The sequence below is a fragment of the Notamacropus eugenii genome, chromosome 1 (assembly GCF_028372415.1).
Source record: "Notamacropus eugenii isolate mMacEug1 chromosome 1, mMacEug1.pri_v2, whole genome shotgun sequence".
Classification (NCBI taxonomy): domain Eukaryota; kingdom Metazoa; phylum Chordata; class Mammalia; order Diprotodontia; family Macropodidae; genus Notamacropus; species Notamacropus eugenii.
Genome location: NC_092872.1, coordinates 399,537,012 through 399,546,921, shown reverse-complemented (window position 1 = coordinate 399,546,921; position 9,910 = coordinate 399,537,012). Strand labels below are relative to the sequence as shown.

General features: G+C 34.6%; 1 long non-coding RNA gene across 1 annotated transcript; it reads right to left on the bottom strand.

The window, feature by feature from the left end:
* Positions 1 to 587: 587 nt before the first annotated feature.
* Positions 588 to 8,642, bottom strand: LOC140518616 (uncharacterized). Its single transcript, XR_011971968.1, has 3 exons — positions 8,571 to 8,642; positions 5,472 to 5,534; positions 588 to 996 (listed from the first exon to the last, which is right to left on the bottom strand). It is a non-coding gene; the product is annotated as an uncharacterized lncRNA (long non-coding RNA).
* Positions 8,643 to 9,910: the final 1,268 nt, after the last annotated feature.

Here is a 9,910-nt window from a genome sequence, read left to right as displayed (position 1 = left end):
TGACAGATTTTGCTTTCTGGTTCTGGGATTTGGCATTCTGGTGTTTAAATAAATATTTTTCTTCTGCCTTCTATATAGAGAGTCTTTTATATGTGGCAATTGAGAACTACGCTGGCATATTCGTAGTCACCATCAGTGCTGTGAATATTGCCTTGGCAATACACATGGCTGGATGTGTGCTTTAGGAAAAGCATTTTTTGGAGTGTGCTACTCACCTCTTGTCAGGGACTCAAGATGTAGACCCAAACATACATTTTGAGCCATGGCCAATGTAAAAATTTATTTTGCTTTACTATGCATATTTTTTTTTTTACAAAGGCTTGGTATATATATATTTTTTTCCTAATTGAGGGAGGTGAGTGGGAGGGCAAAGAAGAATATGGATTGGTAGCTTTTAAAAAAGGAAAGAAAGGAAAGAGGATCACTGAGTTATCTTGTCAAACACATTCTGAAGACAGAAGGAAAGCTAAAAAGAAGCACAAAGAAACAGAACACCTTTGAAAGCAAAAGGTTGTATTTATCTACTTTTTAAAAAGATGTATATAAAGAAATCTGTACTTTTGTGTACAATTCTTTTTTCTGTTCTTTTAAGTATATGAAATACCTACTGTATTTGGTGCTTGTTAAGTTTGAAATAAAAATAATTTAAGAAAAAAAGATAAATATGAAGAATACAAAGAAGTTTGGGAAGACGTATGAAGGGAGCAAAACCAGGAAAACAATATATCCAGTGACTACAACAATGTAAATAAAAATTGAATGCTGTGAAATTATAATAATCAAGCTTGGTTCCAAAGAAAGATACGAAGATGGTTGCTTGATTTTTGCAGAGGGGGTGTGGAATATTATATATGTGGTGTTGGAATTCACTGATGGTTTGGTTTATTTTATTAATTGTTCTCTTTCTGTTTCTGTCTTCCTCTCTGTCTTTCTCCACCTTTGTCCATCTGTCTCTGTCTTTCTTCTCTTTCTTCCCCTTCTAAAGGGGATGATTCTCTAAAAGGAGAGATAGGGAGGATTATGTTGGGAAAGGAATACAATGTAAAAAACAAACTATATCGCTAAATTTTAAAAAAAGTAATACTTCAAAGTTGCATAGTTTCATCTTCATGGGCATGCCCTTTGCTGATGCAGCACATAATCCTTTATAACTTAATAGATGATCTATGAGAGCTTTTATGATTTTTAAGAAAATTCAACATTAGCATCACCATTTGTCACCTCAGATTTTAATTAGACTGCATTTGAATCACAGGTAGACAATCCATGACCTGTCAATCCTGAATTGAAAGCCTTGATAGAATTTGCCAGAGTTTGTACTCTACTGGCAGAATCTTCAAGAATCCAATATCATTTTTATGGTAAAATAAAATATCAAGATTGTGCTTTAGTGGAGATATTAAATCCCTAATTTTTTTCCTTTTAATTATTTTTATTCTGAATTAAGCACCAAAAAAATGAAGCATTTCCATACACATAGCAGCACACAAAAAAGAAAATTTTCTATAAAATCATGAATCTTCATTTCTTGCCACTTATTTTTTGATCTATAACAAATTACATTATTTCCACAACTGCTTTCCCTCTCTGTGCTTCCTTCTGTTAATCTGAATATTAAAAATATTTGTGTTCCTCTTTTTTTAGCATCACTTATTAATTACCTCTCCCTCTAACTCTCCTGTCCCACAACTAATCAAGAGGGGAAAAGGGGGGGAAAAATAGCTCACTAAGAAATAAGCATAGTTAAGCAAAATCAATTCACATAATACCCATACCTAAAAATATACCTGCGCCTTGTGTTCATAAATTCTTCGTCAGGAGGTGAATAGCATGCTTCACAAAGTTCCTCTGGAAACTTTGTTGGTCATTGCATTGATCATTGTTCGTAAGTCTTTCAAAAGTGTTTTTCTTTACAATGTTGTTATTGTATAAATTGTTCTCCTAGTTCTCATTTCACTTTTGAGTTTTTCCATACTACCCAGAATTCTCTGAAATAGTCTTTTATCACTCTTTACTGTGAAATAAGCTTCCATTATATTCATGTACCACAATTTGTTCAGTCATTCCTCAATTATCTAAGAGGCAATGTAAGGCATCCACTTAGATTCTAGTTCCTTCCTTCCTTCCTTCCTTCCTTCCTTCCTTCCTTCCTTCCTTCCTTCCTTCCTTCCTTCCTTCCTTCCTTCCTTCCTTCCTTCCTCTCCCTTTCCTCCCTCTTTCTCTGTCTCTCTCCCTGTCTGTCTCTCTGTCTCTCTCTTTCCTCTCTGTCTCCCAGTTTAAGACTAGGAAGTTTGTTTTGCTCATGATATTCTTTTCTCAATATTCTCTTTCCTCTTCAGATCCACTCCCCATACCTTCCCTGTTGAGTATGAAGGTATGTATGTGTTCAAACTTCCTTTGCCCATTTCAAATAAGATTGAAGTTCATCTAATATTTACTTCTCCACCTTTTTGGTGTTTGGTGCCTACTTCCCCACCCGTTCCTTTATGTTTGCATATTCATCCTTTTGTATACCCCATTTATGAGAAACTGCAAGTTCCACCCCCTCTTTCTTTTTTCTACACTAATGAATTTGTCCTTTTATCTTCTAAGCTCTAGAGTCTCCCAAGTACCCAGGGGAGAGAGACCAGGATAGTGGAGGGCTCTGGAACACTCACAATATGAGTTCTTATAATATCTTACAATATAATCTTACAATATTAGTTCAAGAAAACGGAATATTTTTATCATGGGAAAAAAAGATTTATGGGGAAATTTGATAGCCATCTTCAACTATTTGCAGAGCTGTCACATTAAAGCAGGATTAGATATATATTGCTTGGTCCCAAACCAGGGGTATGCTGGAGTCAGATGTTAAATTTTCAGTATAGGGATTCATACTTCTGAAATTGGCAGATGCTACAAATCAGGACTTATTGCGTTGTTGATTGTCTAGACTTAAGAAAATGATGGAGAAAACATCAGTAATGCAGATTACATTTAAAAGTGTGTCCTGCATGCATCCTCCCCCACTCGTCTCTAGCCAGTTGTTGGACATTTATCCTCATACCTTTGGAGAGGGCAAGCTCTTAATGGGTGAAAATTGAAGAGGTAAACTTCAGCTTTATATCAAGATAAACTTTGTAACAATTAGAACTATGCAAAAGGGGAATGGTTTTAAGAGTGCGCTTGACTTGTTTGTTGAGCACTTGAAAGTCATTCACTTGTTAATAATAACATAGAAAGGATATAATATGAGGACACTCCAGTGCAGAGGCCCTTTCATCTCCATATGGAAAGCTGGTTGGTTAGCAGGGCAGGGTGTGCCACCAAGGCTAAAAGAACTGAAAGATATTTTCATTTGAAGATAGTTTGTAATATGAATAATTTAGGAAACACAATTTAGAGAAGTTTGCAAAAAACAGAGGGAAAATGTCAAAGGGCACTGAAGAATTTGAAGTATTTGAAGAAACTGAGGTTTGCATTTCAAATTTTCAGTTTTCTCAGACACCTGAATCCATTTAGGAAAATTAAAAGGCCCGGAGTTCAAATCGGGTATTTTTGTAAGGTGAAATATTTTTTTCCAATTCCTATTTTAAGACTTGGTAGGTCACTAAGTTTTAAAAAGGGGCCAATTAAACATTGTCATTCATTTGAAGCATATTTAGTTCACAAAAAAAAAATCACCGAATTTAAATGGGAGTGGAATTTTTTTCCCTGCAGTGCAGTATTTTCTTCAATATTTCCAGTCTCAGAGTTGTGCAACTCTCTGAAATAAATGGACATTGAAAGATGAATCGGAGGTCACTGAGTTCATGTAAAGTTTATTGTGGTTAAAGAGGTCATTAAGATCAGAGACAAGACTTAGTTAAAAATGAAGTATTTTGTCATAGAGGAGAAAATTCCTCTAAACTTTTTTGCCCTGCAAAATAAATTGTGTAGTATTTTTGGTCTTGGACTTCGAAATGTACAGAAAGAAGGGCCAATAAAATTCAATAATATCAAAGAAAATTCATACAGGTCATATACAGGTCATAGAATCATAGGTATGGACCTGGAAGGGACCTTAGATATAATGGATAGAATGCTGGACTACTATGGAATCAAGAAGACCTGAGTTCAAATCCTGCCCTAACTGTGTGACCATGATCAATTCACTTAACCTCTGCTTCAATTTCCTCATCTGTAAAATAGGGGAAAATAATAGCTCCTGCCTCTTGTTTGTTGTGTGGATCAAATGAGATAATAGTTATAAAGTGCTTTGCAAACTTTAAAGTGCTACTTAAAAATTAGCTATTATTATTATTATTTACAAGTCTAACCTTAATTTATGGATAAGGAAACTGAAGCCAAGAGAGATTAATCTTGTCCAAAGTCCCTTAGGTAGTAGCAGAACTGGTTCTCAAAAATAGATCCAATTGATGAGGGCTGGAAGGGGCGTGTGAGACCCCCACAAAGACCAGGGTACCAGGGGCACGTCGTCTAGAGAATTCATGGACTCAACCATTGTTGAGGTCGAGGTAAAGATTTATTAGGCTTTTCAGTGGACAAGAGTTCTTAGGGAACCTGCAACCTTAGAGGGATACAGGTAAAGTTTATATAGGATATTCTATAGTGAAGCATGTGCCAAATATGCTAACTAGGTGTTTTGGGGTGGGATTAGGGAGTGGTTAAGGAATGGTCAGTTCTTAAATGAACATGAACTTTTGGTATCTACTATGCAGGTATTTTACCCAAAATTCATAGGGAAATAGCTCGGGGTGGGGGGAAGGTGCTACCTGGAGGTGTAGTTTTAGGCCTAAAATGTCACTAAGTCAACCAGTGGTCAGGGCTGGCTCAGAAATACCAGGTCGTGCTCATCAATGTTTTGTTAGACAAGATAAATGTAAGGGAGTATACGTATGTCTAAGTCTAGGATACATATGATTGGTCAGTGGTAGTAAATGTCACTATGACCCAGTGCACAGCCAGTTCAATCAGTACACAGCTGGATCAGACAAATGAGTTCTATAGGTGCAACTGGCTACTGTAGCAGGAAGGGAGATAATGGTTGTTGCTAGGGCAGGCTGTGTCCTTGGGCTGGGGAGAAACTTCCTGGGATAGTGTTTTGAGTCTAGGGAGAAATGTGATTTTTAAATAGAAAAGATTTTAAATAGAAATTAAATAGAATTGGGGCCTAAGCACATGCACCCAAGCACCCCATCACAATGACTCCAAATTCAATACATTCCATTACTCCAATAATAGAATCCTAGCCTACAAAACTTCATTTTCCCTTAAAAAACAAGGTCTGTGAAAGTTCAATTTGAGAATAAATTAAGAATAATAGAATCCATTCATTCAAAAACCACTTATTAAATACCTACTAAATGCAAAGCACTAGGCTACAGCCTTAAAAAAATACAAAAATAATTGCTGAGAAGCATAAAAGTCAGAGAACATAAATGGTTGCAGAGGGGCAATGAGTGTTGGCAATTCATAAAGTCACATACCTCATTGGAGGTCTATTTGGCATTGCTAATATTTCACCTAAATTCTCAGGTGTCCAGAAATTTCTAAACAATAAAAAAGGCCAAATGAAGAGATTAAAAATAATAGAAAGGGTTGGATATTCAAAGTAAATTGGAATCATTTGAGATAAAAGTTTAAAGTCAAAATTATCATTTCTTATTCATCAAATCATGAGACAATATATATAAAATGTTTCATAAATCTTAACATTACATACTATGGTTAGTTTTTATTGTTACAATATTCATTATTATATTACTTATTAGCGACTAGTAGAAACCAAATGAAGTCATTGGGATCATCAAGATGTCATTAAGAGTTGAGAGTCATTTGAAGTCAGAGAGTTCAATGAAGGTCAAACTGGAATATTTCTTGCTTTTCCCAACTAAACTGGGAGTATGTTTGGTAAAATTATGATAGTCCTGGTTAAAAGTCAAATAAACTCCTACTTTTAATGCTCCTAATTAACTCTGAGTAATTCCTCTGATCTCTCTTTGATCTATTTTATGTTTCATTTAACCTTTGCACTGACTAGGAATTTGCTAGCTAGTTGGGAAAAATAAGAACTGTGCCCATTTGGCTTCAAATGAAAACAATTAACCTGCAGTAACTTCTCCACATCCTCCCACCCCAACCTCTTCAGACTCCATTCGTGTTCTTACTTTAGTTTTAGACTTTCTTGGAATTTTCTGGCTTTCTAGGAAAAATATGATATATGCCAGTTTGACCTTTACTGAGTTCTCTGACCTCAAGTGACCTCAACTTTCAGTGAACTTACTCATGTATCAGTGATTCTATTTGACCTTTGTACTGTCTAGAAAGTTATCAGCTACACAGGGAAAAATAAGAAATCTGTCTGTTTGACAGTTAACACCAAATGATCTCTCTGTGATATGTATTTCTTTAACCCCTAAGCTGCCTAGGAATTTTCTAGGTGGTCAGGAAAAGCCAGAAATGTGCCAATTTGACCTCAAAGAAAGAACCAAGTTTGCCTAGCTGAAAAGTGTCAGAACTGGGATAGGAATTCAGGTTCTAGGAATTGGTTCTAGAGGGTCCAGTGCTATTTGTATTACTACATACTGAGCTATTTAAATTAAATTAACTACATGACCGTAAGTTGAGATATAATAGGTTTAACAGCAATTCATGTGAAAAATACCTGGGCATTTAGTTGATGACAAGCTTAACTTGGCAAAACCTTTAAGAGAATAATTTATGCACATATTGAGGATATGCTTTATGGAAACAAGAGGAAGGAGAAGCCTTTGTTTCAGAAATGATGAGCTACATCAGACAACATCATTACAGTCAGACAACTGACTTAAAGGTTCAGTGATTAGAAAAGTCCCCTGTGCTTTTTGCTTATTGACTATGAAAAGATGTTTCATTCAGTAGAGAAAAACCTCACCTGTCAAGTTCTCCAATTAATTCTTTCCTGAATATAAAGTATCCCTGGATTGAAAAAATAGCAGAAATAATTTAATGATCCTACAGTGAGTCAAGGTCTTTCAGTATTTGCTTCTGTCATGTCTATTTGGGGGTTTTGTTGGAAAACTGCTTATATCCATTCAGGACTGGGAAATACCACTGTGACTTCTTAACACTTCCTTATATATTTTAGAGGTGATATTTTATCTGTCACATTTACTGGACACTTACTCAACCTGATATTTTTCTTTTTAATTAAATTGTTTTTGTTGTACAGAATTTTTAAAAATTCCATGTAAAAAAGCATATCTATTTTCCTTAATAATGCTTTCTATTTGTTGAATTGAAAAAAAATCTCTTCACAAGTGAGATGTTTTGTACCATTATTTCCCATCTTTTTCATATATAGTGTTTAAAAAGTTTGTTTCTTATCTAGCTACAATTCACTGGAATATGAAGTATCAAGTAGGGGTCTAAATTTGTTTCCATATGGCCCACAATTTTCCCCAAGTACATTTATTAAATAATGAATCTTTTTCTCAATTTTTGTTTTCTATAGATTGATTAAATACTAAACTTTTGTATGCATTTGTTTGAATACCAATAGATTTCTCTTTTTTTCCCATAGTACCAGTTAGTTTTTGACAAATCATTTCCTAATAAATTCTAAAGTGTGGAAGAGCAAGACCATCTTTTATCATCTTTTCTCTTCCATGTGACCCTTTATATTCCTATTTACTTATTTTTCTCTACAAGTTTTACTATAATTTTGTCTAGTTCTATAAAGAAGACTTTCGCTTTAAATATATACATTTAATTTGGAAGCATCATTCTTATTACATTACTTTGACCCATCTGTGAATATTAAATTTCCTTCTAGTCATTGAGATCCTCCTTTACTTTGGTCATTGTAGTTTTATGACGGCCCTCATACATATTTGGTATATTCCTAGACAGGTTAATTTACATGTATTTGGTAATTTCTATTATTTCAAAAGAAATTTCTTTTTTGCTATTTTCTTGATCTATATTGCTAGTAAATTAGAATACAGATGCTTTTTCTAGGCCAATCTTGTATCTTACAGCTTTGCTTAATTTATTTTTGTCTTCATTATTTTTTGGTTGATACAGGTGAATTTTCTCATTATACTGCCATGTCATCTGCACATAATGATATAAGTAATGATATTTTGACCTCTTTTCCAGTGTTCATCTCTTTACTATCTTTCTCCTATCTCACTGCAACTGATAGAATGCCTGTTTGTTATCCATTCTCAAAGAGGACAAAAATGCATTACTATGTTAGAGTCAAGTTACAATGTATCTGACTGTGACTGATCAGACCAATGCTGTACAAATAGGGTACAAATAGTCCATGTGAACATTTAGGGTGGATTCTCTAAATTTGAGCATCTCGTGTTTCTTTTGAGCTACTTCAATTCTGCTGATGAGGGCATGCCAGGATGGGTGGTCCTATACCAGTGTCTCCCATGTCATACAATCAATTCCAAAGTTCTTAAGAGAAACCTTTATTGTTCTTATATCACTTCTGACCTCCATGAGAGCACTTGCCCTGTTTGAGTTCTCCATAAAATAATCTTTCAGGTAAGCATATGTTAATATTGTCATGTAAAAGCAGTGAGATTGCATACCTTTAGTTTTTAGTGGGATTGCTTCTAATGATTCTCCATTGTCTTATGCTTGCTCTTAGGTTAAAGTAGATAGTTTATTGCAATGAGAAAAAAAAAATCCTTCTATATCTATCATTTTGAGTGTTTTATCATGAATTAAGTGATCAAAAGTGAATTTTTTAGCATCCTTTGTTAAAATCATATCTTTTTTTTCTCTTTTGCATTTCAATAGTTCTATTGAAAGGTCACTTTCTTGGTACCAGAACATAATGGTACTTTATTAGGTTGCTTCAGTCAACTTAAGTTTGGATTGATAAATTAGAAAGGAAATTCTTCAATTAATCATATATTTAGGAGTAATTGAAAAGTGCATCTGCAAAATATTTTACAAAATGAAGCATAGGACATATGAAACATACTGTGGTTCTTTGGCTTATCTTTAAAGGGAAAATTTTTGCCCTCCCACAACATGAGGTCAAAGGGAAATTTGAACTAGTTATAGCTATTGTGGAAGTTAAGCTATATATTGTCCTCATTAACTACATGCTTTCCCAACCCTATATGTCAACCTTGTCAATTATAATAATATCCTTTTAAATGCATTTTTAAAATTAATAATCTTTCTGATATTGAACCAGCTTTTCATATCTGGTATAAATCCAGTTTCATCATGATGAATACTTTTACAAATGCTCTCAAATGGATGTTTGTTTTCATTGATTTAGAAGTTCCATTTAATGATGCAGCTCTGAAGCTAAGCCTGCAAATTCTGTGTAATGATTGGTTATGTCCACCTATAAGTTTGCCACAAAGGGATCATCCAACATGCTGAAGACCTTCCTTGCTTCCTTCTGACATCACTAGGGCATCAGTAGAATATTCTGTCATCTCTTGCTTCTCACTATGTGACCAGCCCATCTTTCTACCAAACAAATACCTTGATGACAATCTTTTATTCCTGTTCTTTGGAGTTCCTCACTGGTCATATTTTGTAGCATGTTCACACCCACTATATCTATTGACCCATGTGTGACATGGGTTTTTAATTATTTGGAGATATGTCATGTCTTGCTGTCAAGTATCAACATTGATAGAGTGTTGGTAATAAAATTATGAGCCTTTGCTTTCAAGGCAAGTTTAGGCTTATTAAAAGAGCTTTGCAATTTCCCAAAGGCAATCTTATCTGCCTTCTTTCTGGCACTCTGGGCCCAGCTCATCTATACTGTCTACCCCAGATAAATTCTATAGGTTGTCTATTCAAATACATGCAATAGGCATTCTTTCTCTTCTTGGTTCTTTCTGTTTCTGGTCATGCCAAATTCCTTTAAGTAATTACAGATATCATCCAGGTTTCTAGAACA